An 11,612-nucleotide genomic window follows, 5' to 3' on the forward strand; every position below is an offset into this window, starting at 1 on the left:
CTCCTTTACTTATTTAACTTATTCGCTTATAAATTGATTCTAACGGAGTAAATCGGGTGGAGCTGCGTTGGGTGACTGATTACATTTATTAACCTCTTGATAAGAATAAGCGCCACGATTAAATTGATGAAATCCTGTAATGACGTGCGTTTACAATATTATGAGATTCATGCCGTGATACTAAAACGTTTAAGAGATAGATGTGTAAATTAAATTCCCACAATGACTGCTTTCTAGTAGTTTTCCTAATGTTCGCACGCTCTTATGAGACTTAGACAATATAATGTTGCCGCCGTGATATTAAAACTGTTAAGTGGTAGGTATGTGGACAAAATTTGATGCCGTGGTACAGTGAAACCATGCACGCTTTTGGGGTCCGAGGGGTCTCCAAGCGCATGGGTTGGAATCCTGTCCACGGTCCGAGTGTAGGTTCGGCTTCCTCATTCGAGGCAACGGTTTCCCTACTGGGTGGGCTTTGAGATAGGAGGTAACCCCAAAAAAGTATCCCCTTTAGCCCATAAATTCCCGGTTAAAGCCCACATGGTATAAATAAAAAAAAAAGTCTTAAGTGGAAGGTATGAGGGTAAGATTTATACATGGATTGGCTTCCTGTAGCTTTCCTCATATTCTTACTCTCTTGTGAGACTCGATATTAAGTTAACTCCGTGATATTGAAAGGAATAAGAGTAGGTAAGGTAATTTCAGTAAAATTAATACATGAACTGGCTTCCCCTCATATTCGCACGCTCTTAGGACACTTGACTGACTTTCATTTGTATATGGACTGCGTTACTAAAGCCTCTCTTGCACTCCGCTCCTATGTATGAAACTACATTGCAAGACACTAAAGGCGAGTCTAAATCTGCACCGCAAATACAGGAAGGCTGGTACCCTTTAACTCACACATCAACTACCCCCCGAGTGTTTCATGCTAGCCACTCACCATGCCTGTTGCGCGGGAGTGGGTCAGAGCGGTAATAAACTGCTTCACCTACATTGCTAGTTGTAAATGAATGGCAATGCGCTACTGGGGTTGCAGCATAGGTAGCCAGAACGAGATTTGTGGCCATGCAGATACCAAGGGTTGTGTCTTACGCTGAATGGTATAGAAGCAAGTTTTAGTGTGCTACATTACTCCATCTAAATTTTTACTGCTGGTATGTGTGTATTGGAAGGTTTAGCGTTTACCAATATCAACATTTTTACTAGCATCGTTTTTCTTTCGTGTTTAGGATAAGATATTGGATTTTACGTGCGCATGCATGAAGTTTTTGTTGTCGTTCTCGTCGTAGTTGCTGTTATGTGTTCTGTAAAGTGTAAATACAGTGTTTTTTTCTTTGGATTATATTATGTAACGTTATAATTTATAGTCAATAAATGATTTGTCCATCTACCTATCTATGTGATGGAAAATACTGTCTGTCTCTCGTATATCAATATCAAAGGTTTCGCGTATACACCGCCTCCCTTGCCCACTACTGTGTACTGTACGTGTGAAGCAAGGGCCCGTATTCTCAAACACTTCTGTCCGTCATCTGTACATTTCAAAAGGCTTTATTTAAGTTTACATGACTTTTTAAGGTATTTTTACTTTTCTAGAGGCAAACTGACAAGATTCCTGCATTATTAACTGAAGAAACTTATTTGAAAACCCCGATAATCATCTCCATAGCCTTGGAAAAAGCTGTGGTGAGAGACAAGAGCGTTTCTGAATACGGACCAAGGTTCCCTGACGTGCTGCCTGGTATAAAAACAAGGGCGGCTCATGCACACTACCACTCCTAACTACTGTGGTGCATGTGTGAAGGAACGTTATGTCTCGCACCACCTGGTATAGATGGGTGGAAGTCTCGTACACACCACCTCCCTTAACCTTCTATTTCCACTGTTGCTGAGGATTTACTGTGTAACCTTTTCATGCTAAAAATTCCCTCGTCTTGCTTTGCACAATCTAACTACACACGCTATCTTCAACTTTCCCGGAATAGACAGACACGATCGATACAATGTCACATCAGACACAACCTAATACATAACCAAACAAATATATGTATGCTGAAAAACAAACAAATAAATCACTGGTCCTGCTTTACATTATTGTATATACACGATACCTACAACTTCCTATAACAAACACACACACACACACAAACACACACACACACACACACACACACACACACACACACACACACACACACACACATTATATAGTATCGGAAACTATTAAAACTTTACGAAACAAATAAGCGTGCGCTAAGAATTCACTCGTCTTAGTTTCCACTACCTAACTATGCACGTTATCTTTAACTTCCCGGAAGAGACCGATATCTGATTGACATAATGTGATACCAGAGACAGTTTATTACTTCACGAGAAAAAGATACATGCATGTTAGCAACACAGACCGGTCTAACCACAGGAAACATCGCTTATCAAGGAGTCATGGAAAGACGAGAAGTAAACACAATCCTGGACATTGTAAGACATTTTGAGCAGTATCAAGATAACGAGTCTGCATTAGGAATCTTCGTTTTGTATTCCCTGGAGAACATCTGAGCTTGTCTCCCTCATACATATAACAAGTCAAGGTCTCCAGTCTACAGAACAAGCCTCGGTAGCTCTCCAGCTAGCGAAACATTAATGCATCGCGGAAACACTTGCTTGGATGGAGATACAAGGACGTAACTATCACTCCGGTATTCTCAAACACTTGTATTCTTGTAAGGATTATATTCAAAGGGAACAGAGATAATTAATTTTTCTTTCTTTATATTTTACACACTCATGCTACAGAAACACCAGCACAGATGAAGATAAAAGCACGTAACTTTTAGCCCGCTTATAAACACTTGTATTCTCAGCGGGACTATATTCGAAGGGCACAAAGTTAATCAGTCAGTTTTTTTTTTTTTCCAAGTGTTTCTCCCTATCGCTGATGCAGAATCCTTGTTAAACACACAGATGAAGATACAAGAAAGTTGCTTTTAGTCTCATTAGAAACATTGCAGATTCTCATCAGAACTCTATTTCAAAGATAACATGGATAATCAATCAACTTCTCGTGAGTGTTTCTCCCGCTAATGATACTCCAATTATAATCATAAAAACACACCTGAACACCATTAAATATTTCGAGCGCACAATTTGTTCAAGACCATCAGAGACGATCAGTCAAGTTTTCATGAAAATTTTTCCCTGTTCATGATACAGAATTCTTATTAAGCCACACCTTGAATCATGACATCATCCCGGGAAACCCTCAATAACGTCCACTATAGGCTGCTGAGGAATAATAAAGACACCAGACGGAACACTTTTTGAATACTGTCCATGAAAAACCTGCAATAACTTCTACTACAGGTGTTAAGAAGTACTAAAAAGACATCACACGACAAACTCGGCTAATACAATCCTTGAAACGACTCTACAGCGCTAATGACATCTAGTAACAGTATGTATGTTGATGTTCCCTCCTGCTAGGGCCTGCCCGCCTCCACCACTACCGTCGCAGCCCCACCCAGGTACATGCGTGTGAGTAAACTTGTTAATTGACTTCACTAACCTTGCTTCGCAACTGCGGTGCGTCTCTCACAACTTCCTTCACATGTGATGCAGTATTTTTCATCTTGCAATTTCTCTTTTTCAGGTTCTCATATCAAAGAGTAATGTTCTGTTTTTTAAGTTTGTCTGATTCCTTTTTTTTTTTATCCTTAATTCTGTTTAACTCTTCGCTGATCTGCTTATACTACTTACAAAAACAGACTATTGTGCGACTCTGAACAGCACAGAGGAGTTCACGCTGAGGGAAAAACGACAAATACAATAGAAGAAAAGAGACTGCGGTAAGTCAGATCAAGACTACACCAACGACAGTAATATTTTTTGACGGCACAATAAAAGAAAAATAAATAAATAAAAAAAAAAAAATCGGAGAGAAGTCTGTTTTTCCTGCTAAGCGTCACACTCACTGAAATTTAGTATAAACTTAAATAAACTCCTGATTCACTACCCACGGACAAAATATAGGAAAAATCACACTTTCTTTTCCTCCTAAGCGTCACACTCTCAGTTACTCACTACAGCTACGAGTATTACTATAAACTCTTTTACTCGCTCTCTCTCCATTGCTCTCTAAAATAAACCTCTCTTTCTTTTCACTGGGCATCACACACTGTATATCTCAGTACTATGGTCTTAACTTCCGCTTTCATTTGGTAAACGATGCAAATAACCTCTAATGATGTTATTTCCCCTCACTAAGGGTCATACGTGATGTTATTTCCCCTCACTAAGCGTCACACGTGTACTGTAAATGTTAACATACATCAATTCTTACTAAGCTCTCTAATAGTTCTCTAATCAAATTAAGAGCATCATGAAATACACACTTCTAACACAGATCTTTCTCCTCTTCCTTACTAAGCATCTCGCTGTAACTTACAAACTCATTACTCTCTCTCTCTCTCTCTCTCTCTCTCTCTCTGAAGACGTTGCACACACACACACACACACACACACACACACACACACACACACACACACACACACCACAAACGACCACAGTAAACGGCCAAGACAAATTGGCAACACTGCATGACCATTTTCTTAACGCATTTCTACTCCCGCTAGACGTCCCTTCAGTGACAGGGAGGAGACAACAGTCATTAAGACGCGTCAAGGGAGACGAATGAGATAAAAGACTGAAGTACGTATTGCTTGGTGAGAGAGAGAGAGAGAGAGAGAGAGAGAGAGAGAGAGTGGTAAAAGTTTTAATCCTACCATGGAACACGCACAAACTAGGTGACTGTTAAGACGAGGATGAAGATATTAAAGGAAACCCGCCAGGTTACACCAGACTTCTTAATCACTAGCAACTTGCAGGCCGGGGCGCGCTCTCCTCCCCTTTTCCCTCACATCTATCCTCCCCTACCACTTCCCATTACTATTACTCTTGTTAACTACAAATCACCTCTTTTGCCATTCAGTAATAATCACTTAACCTCACCCGATCTTTGCCTGTTACTGATTTTTTTTCCTCCTTGAGTACTGAGTTGTCGTTCGTAAAAAGCAAAAGGTGTGTGTGTGTGTGTGTGTGTGTGTGTGTGTGTGTGTGTGTGTGTGTGTGTGTGTGTGTGTGTGTGTGTGTGTGTGTGTGTGTGTGTGTGTGTGTGTGTGTGTGTAAAGGTGACATATTCAGTGAAGCTTTAGAATTATGCCCTTTATTTATTGACTGATTGATTTTTAGAGAAAGTGTTTCGTGTAACTCAGGTGAAATAATGCTTGCTTACTCGTGTTCATTATTTAACTACAATTTCTTAGCGTCCTCGTCTTATACAAATTTACACTTTAACCGGGGAAGTAATCGATATTCAGTAAAAGTTTATTATTACGTCTTTCAATTTTATGTATTCAATTTTTGTTTTGTGAATCCTTCGTAGCTATGCTCAGATGAAATCATAAATGTCACAAGCAATCGACGGAATAGTGGTTCCTCATGGGTAGGTATTGCCTCGGCCCAGGCACTGCCGTGTAACGCGAGGCACTCTGACGGAGGCACCATCAAAGAGTCTCCCTAAGTGACGCTTAGCCTGATGCATAAAGCAAGATCTTCCTCCTCGCCTTGCTACTGTCCCTCCTCTGCCTGCAAGTCATCCTGTGCTAGACTTGTGCTACTTCCATAACTACGTTCTAAGCTGATGTCCCAACACTGATGGATGAGGCAAGTCCTCTCTTCAGTCCTCAGTCTTCAGCCATCACGGTTAACACTCCCTCAATCGAGAACACTGTCCTACCAAACACTGCCGTAACAAACACTACCCCACCAAATTCTATACTACTAAATCAGTTACACCAAAATACTGCATCACCAATCTGCTCAACCAAACTCTGTCTTAGGAAACACTGCTATCAAAATTGGCTCACTAAATACCAATTCTTCAAGCAATATCTCACCAACTCGGCCCTACAAAACTCTGCCTCAACAACTGCCCAATCAAACACTCTAAAGCAGCCTCCCACCACGCCCACACATCTACCGAATCATGTCTAAGTTCCTCGTCTCGTCCAAGAATTATTGTAGTGACATACAGAACGCAGTAAAAAAAAAAAGGAGCAATACTAATAATCACTATCTGTTCTATATTGACCGACTATCTCTAATTGATAACAAGCGGATATCAAGTTATCCATAAACATGATGCTTTTTATTTCATAAGGAAAAGCAAAAAATAATCATGATAACGGCAAAGACAAGGACAAAGATATTTATAAATAAAAAAAAAAAATCTAGAACACACAAAAATAATGTCCCATAAATTACGTTGTTTTTTTTTCACCAAGCCAACTGCCACTCCCTAAAAGCGGTTGACGTAGAGGTAGAGACAAAAAATGTACGGCACGACTGGCTCAAGGCTGTGGTTACATTAAATTCAAGTTGAGGCTGGTCAGTAACAGGAGCCTTCCCTACCACAACAATCAAGGAGTGTGTGTGTGTGTGTGTGTGTGTGTGTGTGTGTGTGTGTGTGTGTGTGTGTGTGTGTGTGTGTGTGTGTGTGTGTGTTTCACATAGTTATAGTAATTATATAATATACAGATACACTCTTCTCTCATCTTCGTATATATATATATATATATATATATATATATATATATATATATATATATATATATATATATATATATATATATTTCAGCATCTTTATTTTCTTCTAATAGATACAATATACACTCTCAAACGCGCAGAGAGAGAGAGAAAGAGAGAGAGAGAGAGAGAGAGAGAGAGAGAGAGAGAGAGAGAGAGAGAGAGAGAGAGAGAGAGAGAGACTAATTACTGCCGCTTCCTCATCCTACATTACTTATATACACTCAAACAACTCTTTCACGTATAACAAACACGTAACCAACACACAACTAACAACAAGCAGCAAAGAAAACGCAAGGAAAAACAAGAACCAGCGATCATGCACAGGCAGGTGTGATAGGGCTGAGCGGAGGTAAGTATCGCCCACCGCCTAGACAGGTGAGCACTGCCATGGCACACAGGCACTGTAGCCATGCGCCCCCTGCAGCGCTCCCTCCCTCCCTCCCCCTTCCCGCTTTAATATCAGCCTCCAAGGTCACGGGAAGTTAAGTTTTACAGCGGAGTATGGAATGGTTTTCTATGTATCTCTCGCTCGTCAATGTCTCCGTGCCTATATCACGCCTCTCATTCCTGCCAGCATCACAATTCTTGAGGAAAACTTACTGGGCGGAAGCGCAAGTGGCCACCGTTGTGTGTGCTTGCTTACCTCGAAAACTTCTGATCTCCTCCCATATCGGCTGTTGACGTGCTGGGCTCCGGGTCCAGCTGGCCTGAGGTGTTACTCTTGTCAGTGCTAGCACCACCACCACCACCACCACCACTGCATTGGTCTGCACCCTTGAGATGAGTACTACCTTCCGAGTGTCCCTTAACCAAACTCATCACTACAGCTTCATTTGTAACACTTCATCACTTCACAGCAACAAACTTCGGACGGGGCCGAGAAATGATCTTCTGCGCAGCACTGGAATTAGTGGACAGTCTTTATATCCATCGGTAGACGGTTCCTAGACAACAGTACGTGTAGGTAAAGAGGCGCAAGGAAGAGAGAAAACTACACATGCTTCGTAGCCGCTGGTCCTACCTCAACTAACCTAGTGCCGTGCGGCTGCTGGTAGCCTCGTGACATCACATGCTACACCACTACATTTTTCGCGGCGTTTTACTTTCGCTGCAGGCGCCTACGCTCCACCTTCAATATTACACTGCTTTCACCTCATTCCCCTCATTCTCCTCCAAGCCTGTGATACTCTTTTTAGCTGTCCTGGTGGTTGAGTGCGTTGTGTCGGGTTATATTGAATTTGACAGAACATCAGTCTCTATATTGTTGTAAAATGCGCATGTGCGAGATCTTCGTTTGGTCTAAACTGTGTTGGCATAAATGACAGCGGGACCAGTTTTAACGGAGAGAATGGTGCACGATTAAAACGCCTGAGCAATGACACAACAGCTACCTCCCGATCATCGGACAGGGCAGAGTTTGGTTACTTATTGCAGAGAATTAAAGTGAAGGCGGCAATTGGAGCCTGGACTGAGAGACGAGTAAGTGCGGCGCTCTACGCTTACACGACTTCTAGTGTTGAGCGAGACAGGCACAACCCACAGAGAGAGAGAGAGAGAGAGAGAGAGAGAGAGAGAGAGAGAGAGAGAGATGCACACTGCACACCACCTCATTCTATCGCGCATTTTCACTCTTCCCTCTGCCCCGCCCCTCCCGGCCCCGCCCCGTCCCGCCCCGCCACGTCCCGCCGCCTGCCGCCTGCCCCACTCTCGCTATGCTGAGCCAAGAACCAAGCTGCCGAGTGCCAGGTACCAACCAGGCCCCCGGCACCACTATTTCTGGGACCCACTTTCCTTCCCCACATGATTTAATGCTGGACACTGACTACGCGAAGAAGGCTGAGGTGCTGGTGGTGGTGGGGGTGATGATTGTGCTGGTGGTGATGTTAGGCAAGGCTATAAGGAATCGTGTTGGTGGTGAGTGGCAAGGAGTGGTGATGGTGGTGGAGGTGGTGGTGGTGGTGGAGATAGGGGAGGTGGTAAGAAGGGGAAGGGGGGAGTGGAGAGAAAGATGCAGTGATGGTTTTGGTGCGGGAGGTTATGGAGAGAGAGAGAGAGAGAGAGAGAGAGAGAGAGAGAGAGAGAGAGAGATGGGGTGGGAGGGTCAGGGTCGCAGGAGTGGCGGGAGAGGCGATGGCAAGGGGTAGGTCAGGGAGTGAGAGAGAGGCAGCGGTGCAGAATTAAAGAGAATTGAGGGAAATGTACGTAACTTACATTGCTTGATAATGCTGAAAAAAAGGCTGAATACGAACTGACAGACACTGACTACACACACACACACACACACACACACACACACCGCGTAGTATAGTGGTTAGCACGCTCGACTCACAATCGAGAGGGCCGGGTTCGAGTCCCGGTAAGCGGCGAGGCAAATGAGCAAGCCTCTTAATGTGTGGCCCCTGTTCACCTAGCAATAAGTAGGTACGGGATGTAACTCGAGGGATTGTGGCCTCGCTTTCCCGGTGTGTGGAGTGTGCTGTGGTCTCAGTCCTACCCGAAGATCGGTCTATGAGCTCTGAGCTCGCTCCGTAATGAGGAAGACTGGCTGGGTGACCAGCAGACGACCGAAGTGAATTACACATACCTCCCCCTAACCTAGGTCAAGCCAGCTGATTTTGGGGTTCCTCTTCCACACTGTTGCCAAGTCAAATGCATACATTCATGACTGCAAAAAGTAAACTCCTCAATGCGGGCCGAGAGAAAAGAGGCTTAGTGTTCAATGCATTGGGGTTGTGCATTTTCCTTCCTGTGAGATTTGATCTGGAGGGAGGAGAGGTTAAAGAGGAAGAAAGAGAGGAGGCCGAGGGAGAGAGAACCGGCGCTGCGAGGTGGCCGGCGCGACTGTCTCGTTCCTAGTACATCCTCTTTATAGATCGTAGTGCACGGTTGTCAGGAGGAAAGGAGTAGAAGAGTGGAGTGGAGGTGGAGTAGAGGAGGGAGAGGACCAGGCACGGATGAGATGCTAGTATTGGACGTAGGCAAGAAAGGTGATAATGAGGAGTGGGGCTCGACGAGTGGACTAAGGATGATGATGACGATGATGACGATGATGATGATGATGATGGTGATGATGATGATTACGATAATAATAATAACCATAACAACAACTGTAACAATAACCATAACAATAACTATAACAATAACCATAATAACAACAACAATAACACCCATAACCATAACGAGTACAACAACAACAACAACAACAACAACAACAACCACGCACACAACCATAACAACCAGAAAAAACTTCCCTTTCCCTTCCCTTCTCTTCCTTCAATTTCCCTAATCCAACTCCAATGTTTGTTTATTTTTCCAAACTCTTCCTGGTACTGTGCGAAACAAAACTTTCTAATGGACATCTTTACGACCATGGCAACCAGGTCACGGTAGTCGGGCTGATGACGAGGAAGGACGGGAGAATGATGAACTTGACAACTCAACTCCTTCACGATGAGGAGAGAAGAGCGAGAGGGGAAAAGTGGAAAGAATAGGAGGAGGAGGAGGAGGAGGAGGAGGAGGAGGAGGAGGAGGAGGAGGAGGAGGAGGAGGAGGAGGAGGAGGAGGAGGAGGAGGAGGAGGAGGAGGAGGAGGAGGAGGAGGAGGAGGAAAAGGAGAGAGAGAGAGAGAGAGAGAGAGAGAGAGAGAGAGAGAGAGAGAGAGAGAGAGAGAGAGAGAGAGAGTACCCAGCGGTCCACAGACAAGGAACCTAGTGTGGTGGCTTAAAGGGGAAGGAGCCGTGACCAGGATTACGTAACGGAAGCCAAACCGAGGCGTGAGGGCGGGGGGCTGAGGAGGGACGGGAGTCAGGCGGGATGGGGCTGATCTAAGGTGGGCCTACTCCTCTCAACTTGACCCATATTGCGGTGCGGGTCCAGAACCAAAGAGCTGTACTGGAGGAGTTTGAAGGAGGAGTCTTGAGAGGACTTTCGATTTACTAAAGACTACCGAGTTGAGTTCTCGCTTCAAGAAGGTACTGTGAGCCGAGCCACGCCACTTCACACGCTAGCGACGCCACAGACTCCTACCTGGCTGGGTTAGTATGGCTTCGTGATATATAGGGAGGTGTTCACTCACTCCACTGTTCACCTGCACGTCACTCACTCCATGCCTCGCGTCTGCTTGTATAGACACTGGGAGTACCTTTATTTCATTTTAACGATTAAATTCCGTGGCTGTTAGTAGTAATATGACAATTTTATGCTTTTTTTCTTGAATTAATGTGTACACTATTTTTCTAACTAATGATAAAACTAAATGCTGAACATGTTATATGAACGTAACAGGTCTTTATTTCCTCGTAGCAATAAAAGTTTGTGGCTACTAGTAACAATAAGACACTTAATGCTTCTTATTGTGTGAATGTACTGTACACGATTCTTCTAAGCAATAATACGTCTGCTGGATAGTTTGTAAGCACTTGGCGTATCTATGTTTCCTCTGACTCTAAGGCTACTGGTGACAATATGACTTGGTAATTTTATGTCAGTTAATATACACAATCTTTCAAAACAACAAAATCAAATGCTCTTATCTGTAATGGTTTATTGGTGAGTGGCGTCTTTCAAAACTATTCCAACACTGCACTGCACCAATCAATTTATCATGAGGAAGAACTGGGAACATTCTAAAGGTTAAGCTATTCACGGACAGCTTCGAAGGCCCAACAACAATTGACCAGAATAAGAAAAAAAAAATAAATAAATAAAATAAATAAATAAACAAATGAATAAAAATACAAATTAGCAGATATAATCACATGAATCGCTAGAGATGATTTTCAACCTCATAATATTATAGAAAAAAAAGTATTACCATAAACTCCTTAACGATCTCTGGTGATACCCATAATTGAATTGTAATGATACCTAATTGAAGCTAACACAATCTGACGCGTTACTTTATTGACTGATGAAGGCAATATCATTTAAAGTTCACTTATTCATGTGCATTTTTTCCCCTCGTTAAT

The 11,612-nt window shown here is 43.2% G+C and overlaps 1 protein-coding gene across 1 annotated transcript in view; it reads right to left on the minus strand.

Annotated features, from left to right (window-relative positions):
• LOC123514698 (putative uncharacterized protein DDB_G0271606) overlaps positions 1–7,689 on the minus strand; it is a 182,471-nt gene extending 174,782 nt beyond the window's left edge. The window contains exon 1 of the mRNA XM_045272753.1: positions 7,290–7,689. The gene's annotated coding sequence lies outside the window, so the exon portion shown is untranslated. The remainder of the gene's footprint in view (positions 1–7,289) is intronic.
• Between the last annotated feature and the right edge of the window lie 3,923 nt (positions 7,690–11,612).

The sequence above is a fragment of the Portunus trituberculatus genome, chromosome 38 (assembly GCF_017591435.1).
Source record: "Portunus trituberculatus isolate SZX2019 chromosome 38, ASM1759143v1, whole genome shotgun sequence".
In the NCBI taxonomy this organism is placed as follows: domain Eukaryota; kingdom Metazoa; phylum Arthropoda; class Malacostraca; order Decapoda; family Portunidae; genus Portunus; species Portunus trituberculatus.